This window comes from Oncorhynchus mykiss, chromosome 23, assembly GCF_057628025.1.
Source record: "Oncorhynchus mykiss isolate SJ-2025 chromosome 23, ASM5762802v1, whole genome shotgun sequence".
NCBI classification, from domain to species: Eukaryota; Metazoa; Chordata; class Actinopteri; order Salmoniformes; family Salmonidae; genus Oncorhynchus; species Oncorhynchus mykiss.
Genome location: NC_143044.1, coordinates 40,199,955 through 40,200,168, shown reverse-complemented (window position 1 = coordinate 40,200,168; position 214 = coordinate 40,199,955).

Below are 214 nucleotides of genomic sequence, written 5' to 3'. Positions count from 1 at the left end.
TAGGAGCGTAGGAATCACAGAAACGACAGAAAAGGAACCACATAACCACAGTAAGTAGATTATTAATCTGTGTAAAAAATGTTTTTTAAAACGGCAGAGAAGCAGGAATTTGTAGTCCCTGCATTACATACCTACCTTCTTCATTGATTTCTTCTTATATTTCATTGCCTCATTCTGCCGACCCCTCGTACCTCACCTCTCGGCATACTTGTCA